The 9,445-nt window shown below is 38.9% G+C and overlaps 1 long non-coding RNA gene across 1 annotated transcript in view; it reads right to left on the bottom strand.

Moving 5' to 3' along the window:
* The window catches only part of LOC112944003, a 17,128-nt gene extending 8,291 nt beyond the window's left edge, over positions 1–8,837 (bottom strand). Inside the window, exons 1-2 of the long non-coding RNA XR_003248695.1 lie at positions 8,792–8,837; positions 3,388–3,533 (exon numbers count right to left, since the gene is read on the bottom strand). This is a non-coding gene — a long non-coding RNA (uncharacterized LOC112944003). The remainder of the gene's footprint in view (positions 1–3,387; positions 3,534–8,791) is intronic.
* Between the last annotated feature and the right edge of the window lie 608 nt (positions 8,838–9,445).

Genomic DNA, 9,445 nt, shown 5'->3' with positions numbered 1-9,445 from the left:
CTCAGCTCTGGTGAGGCCGCACATGGAGTACTGGGTGCAGTTCTGGGCACCCCAGTATAACAGGGATGTGGAGCTTCTCGAGAGGGTCCAGTGGAGCAGCAACTAAGATGATTAAGGGAATGGAACATCTCTCATATGAGGAGAGMCTGAGTGAGYTGGGCCTGTTTTCTCTGGAGAAGAGAAGGCTGAGAGGGGATCTGATCAATGTGTATAAGTTCASGAAGGGAGAATGCAGGGAGGAAGGAGACAGGCTGTTTTCACTGGTGGCCAGTGATAGGACGAGGGGTTGTGGCCATAAGCTGAAGCACAGGAAGTTCCATCTCCAGGTGAGGAGGAACTTCTTTACTGTGAGGGTGACAGAGCCCTGGCACAGGCTGCCCAGGGAGGCTGTGGAGTCTCCTTCTCTGGAGGTCTTCAAAACCCGCCTGGATGCCGCCCTGTGCCACATGCTCTAGGTGTGCCTGCTTGAGGGGAAGGTTGGACTAGATGATCTCTAGAGGTACCTTCCAACCTTGAATATTCTGTGATTCTGTAATAAAAATATTAACAAACTATTTCCTGGGTAAATTAGGTCTAGAAAGCTCRTAGCTGGACAACAGAACTTCTGTCCTTGAACTTTTACCATTCTGGAAGGAGCAGATGTTGCTTGGCATATTCACTCTTTTTCTCTCCTTCTCCTTCTGCTGTACTAATCCATTATAATCTATGCCCTGGTAAAGAAGGTGGTTTTGTAAGATGTGCTGAAGAGAACRCTAATTCACAGCCTAATAATCTCCTTTGAAAGTTTATTTTGTAGCCCAAGAACAGCATCTGTATTTGTACTCCTTGTGCCAGGCTTTGGGAAGTGCCCTGATAAGGTTAGTATAAATACATGATGACGAGACCAGTAATACAGCTTGACCCAGAGTGATCAATACTCTCAGAGACTGGGATTGAGAGTTTTTAATGACTGAGAAAATGAATGAAAGAAAGAAAAAAAAAGAAAAAAAGGCCCAAAAATAAAATGGCAAGGGTAGCTTATGGCACACAGAAAACAAATGGCTGCATTCCACGTACAATTCCACCTTTAACCTAGGGTACAATTCCACCTTTAACCTAGGGTTAAAGCTGTTGCCTGAGTTTCTAGCTATCTTACTATGCACTATCTTCTCTGATTAGTAGGAAAGGAATTTGGTGAATGGCCTAATGAATTAAAATCCTGGTGGATTACATAGGGCAAAGAGAGATTTATACTTGGTGTGGGTCATGCTTGTTTTTTTTCTAATTAGGGACAGGGCTGTAAGCTTTCTGACACGTTAATTTGTTAGAGCTGGAATCTTGACTAAAAAGAAAAGTTATTTTAATTACTAAAATGGATAAGATATTTAATGAGACAAGTTGTTTTCATTTGAAAATATTTGATTTATGTGTGAAATGCTATCATGAGGTAAATGCAAATGAAGTTATGCCAAGAGAACACAGGACACTAAGTTTATTGTGGGGTGATATATATCACCTCTAGCTAATTAATACATATGCAAATTAGTCAGGCTGAAGATAGAGAATATGTTAAAGAATCACTTTTTGGAATGATTGCTCAAGATGATGTCATCATGGCTATCATTCATTTTGTTTTTGACACTCTGAGGCTATGTGTCAAGCTACAAAGACGCTTGTGAGCTTTGGTAAAGCTATCTTGGATTTCAGCAGTAAAGATAGTTATTCCAGATAGTTTCACTGTTCAAAGGAATAGACGTCACAYAAGCTACAATCTTCATAAATTAAAAATTTCACTGAACAGTAGGATTAATGCATGAGAAACTCAAAGAAGGCAAATTTGAGGAAAAATGGAAGAAAGTATTGTTTATATCTGACTCACAAGTTAAAAGCAGTGTTCTTTATGAAGGCAGCAACAAGAACTTTCTGAAGGAGAAAAAAGCTGTCTCTCAGAGTATTTCTCCCTGCTTATCAGATTCATTCCTGTCCTGCTCAGACTCTACTGTACTCTGCTCTCTGYAGGAGAGCTCTACATCTCAGTGCCAATGTCTCCTCAGAACTACAACAACGTTGTACAATAACATATTAAAAAGTAAATAGTGGTACCTACGCCTAATCAGCAAACTGTCACTGACAGAACTATTAGTGTCTCCTCAGCTGTCTTAATAATCTCATATAGACACTGAGGTACCAGGGTCCAAGGTGTGGTGTTTGGGCTTTGGATGAATAGGATCTCAGAGAAGCTCTTCTTGATCAGGAGACAATTATACACATGCCCTAACAAGATTCTGGAAGAACTATGCACAAAGGTTCATAATGAGTTGTTCATGATGAGCTTTCCCAAGAAAAAATATGGTAGAATCCCATGTTTATGGACCCTGTAAGTTCAGGAACTTCTGCTCTATGTCTTGCCCTTCCTTAATATTCACCTGCCATCGCTGAATGGGAAATGCATCTTCTCCAGAAGATGCTGCTGCTGCCTGTGATCAAACTCTGCTCTACAGCTGAAATAGCAGTGTAGCGGTGGAAGAATATGCATGCATGAGAGAATAGAGCATATCACACGTTACATCACCCAAGATCAAACAAGTATTGATCTTGTTTGGTCCCTAGTTAAGAGAGGACTCCATGTAAGCTTGAAGACAAACAAGGAAGTCAGAGATGCTTCTTCTGTTAAAGCATAGCAAATGTGCTACATTTCTGTACACATCCTATGAGCTCTAGCCAGCACAGAAGGAAAGTCTAAACTGATACTTACGTTTGGAGCACTTGAAATCAAGTCCCAGGAGTGTGTTTGCATGTTGGCTGCCTGTACTGTGTGCTAAAAAGTGCTGTGGTGTGACAAGTTGCAGCACAGGCACAGATTTGGAAAGGGCAGGAGCACCTCCACATTTCTCCATGAATGGAAATCTCTCAGCAACACTGTGAAGCACACACACTCCATACTTCCCTCTATGATCAGATTATGACTTAGCTCCCATTCAGTCATTTTAAGTAAACTTTCCTTCATGTTCAAGATATGCTCAGATATTCCAGGGTGGGTTAGACATAAGTCCCTTTGCTAATTTGTCCTGCTCTTAGTGGAGCAAAACGCAAAGAATGATTCCACTTGATCTGTAGTTGTAGATATGTTAGAAGACTTATGGCCTGCTGGCTACTTCTCAGGCTGGCTCAGAGGTTGTTAGAATGAAAAGCAATGACTACCTGAACTCTTATAGCATTCTTCCTCTCCTTTTTTGWTTCTATTTCCTAAAACTAACATCTCTTTGTAGCAGGTCTGAAGGAACCTCTCTCTTTCATTCCTCTTTCACAAAGTCTGTGACATTTCTCTGGGATTAGACTTCTAGAAATTTCAATGACTTTGAAATTAATCTTTTACAAAACAAGATTATTTTTAAAAGAGCACAATACCATGAAACTGTCAGGTCTTGGTGGCCCTCTCCTGGCCGCAGAGTGTCATACGTTTGTCCTCAAATGCACAAAATCTGCCGCTGCACAATCCCAGACTGTGTTCTGTAACCTCACCAGCTTGTCAGCAGCAGGCAGCAGTTCAGAGCCTGCACACAGAACAAACCATAAGTTGAACATATTTATTTTGTCTGAAACAAGTCATGTTCATGCTTTACACACTGGCATTTTTCCTCGTGGCACACTAAATGTAAACAAAGTTTCTTCATCAACTGCAATATGAGCATGAGCATGCCTATTTATCAATCTCATGATAAATAGGCAGGTTCCATTGCCTGTCAGGTCTTCTGGCACCTGGTTTAAACTAATGTCCTTTGCAGCCATTCACTTGGCCTCTTTTAGGTTGAGATGAACTGCTTCCTGAAGGTGCCCATTTCTCTCTGCCATAGTTGCAGTGGTCATTGCCACACACCAGGAAATTGCCAATCGGTTTTCCTAATTCCTTACGAAAACTTGGTTCTCCTCTTATTTTGATCAGAGTGGACAAAAAATATTCCATTAAGTTCTGTGACATTGCCTTGATGTGGAAAATACCTTTAAAGAAACAAAAAAAAAAAAAAAAAAAAAAAAAAAAAAAAAAAAAACCAAAAAAAAAAAAAAAACCAAAAACAAAAGAAAGGTCTGGCACCTACATCTTTTTAGGGGATTTTTGCGACTACTGCAATCCTTTCCCTTCCTTTCTCTTTCCTCTTTCTCCTTCCTCCCTCTCTTCCGCCTCTCTCTCCAAGTGAGGAACAATTTAGGGCCTATGAGCAGTGAGCCTCCCCTTCTGCCTGGTTATACGACAAATGCTTCCTGCTTTGTTTTTAWATACTTAAGACCAAACAAAATGGAATACAGCATGCTGACAACATGTCAATCAACAAGACGGATAAATCACATAGCAGGAAAAAGAAGTCAAAATTAATGATATGTTGCCAATGGAGTTTGCTGGTATCAGAAAAGACTGCTCAGTGCTAAAGAATACAAAGAACTAGGTTACTGTTACTGTATGATTTGAATTGTTCAGATATAAGCTGTTCTCTTCTGTAGGACCTCATGTCATATTGTGCACAGAAGAACATGGAATGCAGGAACATGAGAAGCTGTGGCTCTTTCCTGTATGTCTTCTTTAACAAGCTGAACTTGAGTACCAAGGCGATCATTGAGTCCAAAGCATCAACAGGCCCCAGGACAGATAAAGTATGAGCCTGCTGTCCCAATTTTGGCCCAAGAACAGAATTTTTGGCCCAAGATCATAGATGTATGCACCTGGTTCTGCTGCCCGTGGCTCCACTGGGTGCTCAAAGGAGGACCCAAAGAGACACCACAAGAAAAAATYAGAGAAGTAGATGTACTTTCCTTGTGAAAGATTGAGCTATCAGCCATGAGAGGCCTGAGGTRCAGTTTGATGAAAATTTCTAAGAAACGAGATGAAAACAAGGCTCTGAGAACTCTCAACCTGTAGGATATAATAAGCTACTAGGACTGGACGCAGTAGTTAGAAACATATTATTAAAATAAAAAGATAAATGGCGTATCTAGAAAAAGAGAAGAGATGAAGACACTCAGCAGCATCCTACAAATAACGCTGTTAAAGGCAGCAAGAAGCAGCCTGTTTTGAGAATTTCAGAAGTGTGTTTTATGCCAAAATCATAAATTCATTTCAGAACTGAAATATTTATAATATAAACTGATAGCTCGTCTAAGACTTTGCAGGAAAAGCAATTACTTAACCTGCTAGGAAAGCCTAGCACAGACAAAACTTAGTGACCATTAGGAAGCTGAGTGTATCACACTTATTTCACAGAATCACAGAATGGTTGAGTTTGGAAGGGAGCTSTAGAGATCATCCAGTCCAAACCCCCTGCTCCAGCAGGGACACCCAGAGCACAGGGCACAGGATCAAATCCAGGCAGGTTTTGAATATATTCAAAGAAGGAGCCTCCACAACCTCTCTGGGCAGCCTGTTCCAGGGCTCTGTCACCTTCACAGGAAAGAAGTTCCTCCTCACATGGAGATGAATTTGCATCAACATAAATACTTATTATTGAGTACACTCACAGTATCAAAAATCTGACAATATAAACAGATTGGACTTGTCCCTGACTGAGAGACAAGCCCCTAATCTATGTGCTCCCCATAAAAGGCAATTCAGGACTATCTTGGATGGCAAGAAGCACTGTTCAGCCACAGGGCTGCCCAAGGCTCTGGCATCATGTCTCGTTGGCTTCGCCCTCACTGAAGCTGCTAACTGTAACACAGCACCTCTGTGAAGAGTCACATCAGCTAATGGGATGATACGACAGCTCTGCATCACTCTGCAGCCTTGGAAAAGCCCTGGCATGGAGAAGGTGCTTACATTTCTAATTTACAGCAATAATGCTGGTGTAAATATTTAATGATGCTAAATCCTAACAGAGACTGTTACAATGAGCAATGATGATAAAAAACTAAAAAWTTATTGCATGCGCTCTAGCAAGATCTGTTATCATCTGGTAGCATTCTTCTGAGAATAGTACTGTTATTGCAGTCTCCTTTATATTACTCTGTATTTACCTAGGAAGTCCCAAGAGGTTTTATGACCTCAGAGATGATGAGACCTTTAGACTACTGGCTGCATCCCTTATCTGTTACCTTGTTCCAGACCGAATCCATTGTATGTGGGCACTGCTATCTTGCTGTAGACTTCTGGTAGACTTTTGCTGCTGGGGAAAAGATGATTCCTAWGCTTCCCTAACTTCATGATTGAAATTCTGAGCTCTGAAAAATGGCCTGTATCTGCTTTCCAGACTTTCCTGCTTTTCTACTTCTGTCATCATCTGGCCAGTAAAACAAATCTCTGTTCTTCTCCCCAGGTCAGAGCATGAGAGAAGCTGTCAAATGCTATTAAATAAGAAGTCTGTGGACCGTAAGGAGAAAAAAACTGCCAAAAGATGTATTGTCCTGCATATAATAGAAGGATTTTTCATCTCTAGGTACAAAGAGAAAGAAAAAAGAATAACATTTGAGCTGCTAGGGTGCTTTAGCTGTTTTAAAAATACATTTGAATAAAGTGAAAATAAAACTTTGTTAATTGAAAATAAAATTTGTTTTGAAAGGAAAAATCAATATTTTGTTATAGTGTCAAAAATATTACTAATGGTTCTACTTTTCATTTTTTCAGTACTCTGAAAGATTGTGCCACTTTGGCATAAATTCACAAATTTCAGCCAACCCTGAAATGGCTTCTTCTTTGCTTTTGTTTTTTGTTGTCGTCGTTTTTTTTTTTTTTTTCAAAGCTAACTCTTTGATGTTGTGACTTCTTTTTTCAAGCAGGTAGTAGAATGAGGACCTCAATCTGTGCACACAAAACAGCACATGAATCTTTAGGGAGGGAGATGGGGCTAATTTCTACTTCAGCCTTAGGAAAAGTAAGGTGAATGTTGATAAGCTTCTAGGACATCCTTCTCCTGCCTCTCTCACTTTTTGTGGCCCACTGGGATGCACACAGACTTAAGTTTCACAAAGACTTCATTAAGACAAAATGCCAATTTCTTTTTCTTCCTAGGCAAATGAATTTCACATAGGCAAGTCYATCATACCCTGCCCCTATATTTTCAGAGGTCAGCAGCTCCTATGAAGTATTAGGAGAAGGGAGGCATTACTTCTAGTTCTAAAATACTGAATTAGACAGACTGAGATCAGTTCAATATAACACCACTGCTCTACTCCCTAGTAATGTCCATCACAAATCATGCATTCTTCTCAAGCACTACAGAATAAAACCTTAAGTATTTTTTCCCAKGTAAGATGGGAATGCTTGGTGCACAGAGAGACATGTGTTTGGTAGTAGATTTAGTACTTGCAGAGGGAAGACAAAGTGCTGTTTAATTTCATGTGTTTTTGTAATACCATCATTAAAAGAGAACGCTGTAAGAATGGGCTTAGATTTTCACCTAATGACTACAATTGTAGCTATTAAAAAAAAAAAAAAAAAAAAAAAAGAGTAAATGCAGATGAGCAATATCAATGTGATGTGAGGTATAATAATTGGAAAGTTATTTAACTTCCAGAACTCCCAAAAGAAAATATAATAAAGCTGTTCAGCTGTTGAAACCATTGCTACTGTCAGAATACTGATTAATAAAGTAAAATACATTGTTAAAACTTCAATTTTGAAATAATAATGCTTTCATAAAGAACATAATTGTTTTCTGTCATCTGACATCCTTGAATATCAACCTTGAGTCTGATATGCATTATCCAACTTGCAATCAGCCACAGGGATTGCATGACCCAGGGTGGAAAAAAAGGCTACACATTTTCTTCTGTTTGCAACATTTCCTAGATTAATGAATCTGCCTTGAAATAGCCTTGAGACACACAAAGCAGAGCATCCCAATTGATGGTGAATGAAATATTTGGTGTTAACTACCTGTAATAATTTAAATACTGAAAAGTTTGGTGATACTGAGTAGGCCTAAGGCATCTAATTATCTAACAAGATTCTTAGGGAAGYCCAATAGTGTTTTCTGCCTCATTAGGACAGGGACACAATTTTTTTCCTATTTCAGCAAATGGCTTCTCAACAAACAATAAAATGTGCAAGCTGGAAGTTAAAGACTGGCTAATGGTCCCTTGACATGAACATACAGAAGCAAAAAGAATAAAAACAGCATATGCTGGGTACATAGAAAAGACATTTCAATTTTAGAGATAATATTTTAAAGAAAACTTGTTGGAAGCTATGAAAGGCTCTATATCTTACRTGATGGAAACACAGAGTGTTATTCAGCCCCCATTTCTCTTTGCTGTGCAGTTTCTAATGTTATATTTCCTCTTATTAAAAGAAAAAGGAGGAGCTGTAAGTCACAATAACAAGTAGCTTTTCTAGGGCTGGAGATGGAGCACTTGCTTTACCACCCACATACATACAGGTTGTGAGACAATGTCCTCAGATAGGCACACTATGGTTTACGACCAGTCTCCTTTTCACTGATTAATTACTATTCTTTGTCATGGTTAGTTATGAGTACTTAGAAAGTACTGTTAGCCAACACGCATGATAGTTAAACAGATTTAGCAAAGAGAAGCATTTTTTTCTCTTTTTCTTTTGTACTTTATTGAAGGAATCTCAGTTTCTCAGAAATCAACACACCCGAACGCCTTGAGCTTCGTTTCTAGAGTGCTGTAAAGCTGGCTATCAGGGACAGTGTCTATTTATTGCCCTCTGCTGGCATCCTCCCTAAATTGGGTGTTTAAAACCTGGCCGGTCTACCACTTCTCTCATTTATTTGCCTTTTCCTAATGGTTCAAATGATATTTCAGAGGAAAAACAGATCTGTAAATCAGTATTGGCATGATGACACATCATGTACTTACTCACCAAGAAATGAAGATATGCCCACATGAAGTGATGGAGAACTGATTTTTTAAGATTTCTTCGAAAGCCTCTTCAGACATGTGAAAAAGTGTTCTCCAACAAAATAAAGTATCACACTTTGAAGAAATTGAAGAAAATACTGCTGATTTTATTTCAATAGAAAGCTCAAAGTGGTAAAATTGAAGTCAAAGTTCACTCTTCTTTAAGTATTCACTGCTTCACTAAATCATAAAATGAATGTTTTAGAATTAGAAAATAAAATAGTTTAGCAAATAGACTGAAATTATAACAATTCATTTAGCATTACTGCAATTATGTCTGTTCTTTTTTTACATCACATCTCAAGTGGATAAGAACTTTTGATAAGAAACTACATCCTTTGCTTTTAACAGCAAGTGTACACAACCACAGTAAAATTTGCCAATAGATATGGTGTTACTTTATTATTTGTAATGTTAAAATCAAGTTAATTAGTAGGACTGCTAGTTCCCTCTAGTTTATGATATAATGATGCAGACAGACCATTCCCAGTCCCTCTTTCCCCTATTCTCCTGTTAATCTATTCCTTTCCTTTCCTTTCCTTTCCTTTCCTTTCCTTTCCTTTCCTTTCCTTTCCTTTCCTTTCCTTTCCTTTCCTTTCCTTTCCTTTCCTTTCCT

This window comes from Nothoprocta perdicaria, unplaced genomic scaffold (genome assembly GCF_003342845.1).
Source record: "Nothoprocta perdicaria isolate Ctin4 unplaced genomic scaffold, notPer1 scaffold_158, whole genome shotgun sequence".
Taxonomy (NCBI): domain Eukaryota; kingdom Metazoa; phylum Chordata; class Aves; order Tinamiformes; family Tinamidae; genus Nothoprocta; species Nothoprocta perdicaria.
This window is presented reverse-complemented; position numbering and strand designations above follow the sequence as displayed.